This window comes from Pseudovirgaria hyperparasitica (genome assembly GCF_010093815.1).
Source record: "Pseudovirgaria hyperparasitica strain CBS 121739 unplaced genomic scaffold EJ05scaffold_14, whole genome shotgun sequence".
Taxonomy (NCBI): Eukaryota; Fungi; Ascomycota; class Dothideomycetes; order Acrospermales; family Acrospermaceae; genus Pseudovirgaria; species Pseudovirgaria hyperparasitica.
Genome location: NW_022985562.1, coordinates 39,659 through 40,176, shown reverse-complemented (window position 1 = coordinate 40,176; position 518 = coordinate 39,659).

Below are 518 nucleotides of genomic sequence, written 5' to 3'. Positions count from 1 at the left end.
GTCTTCCATTTTAGTATCTTCCACGTTCTCTTTCTCCGCATGTTCCGGCGGTAACTATAACTATATCTCTATGGCTAGTGTGTTTACGCGTGGATAAGCTTCGCTAGGCACGATAATATTCGTAGGTAGATTATCTATATCGGTAGTTATAGCCGTACCTATCTTCGATACTACTCTAATGTTAGTATCTAGAACTATATATATATATATATATATCTAAGTATACTAGCTACGTCGTCTTCTATTTTAGTATCTTCCACGTTTTCTTTCTCCGTATGTTCCGGCGGCAACTATAACTATATCTCTATGGCTAGTATGTTTACGCGTGGATAAGCTTCGCTAGGCACGATGATATTTATAGGTGGATTATCTATGTCAGTGGTTATAACCGCGCCTGTATTCGATACTACTCCGATAATGTTAGTATCTAGGACCGTATATATATATATATGTCTAAGCATACTAGCTACGTCGTCTTCCATTTTAGTATCTTCCACATTATCTTTCTCCTTATGTTC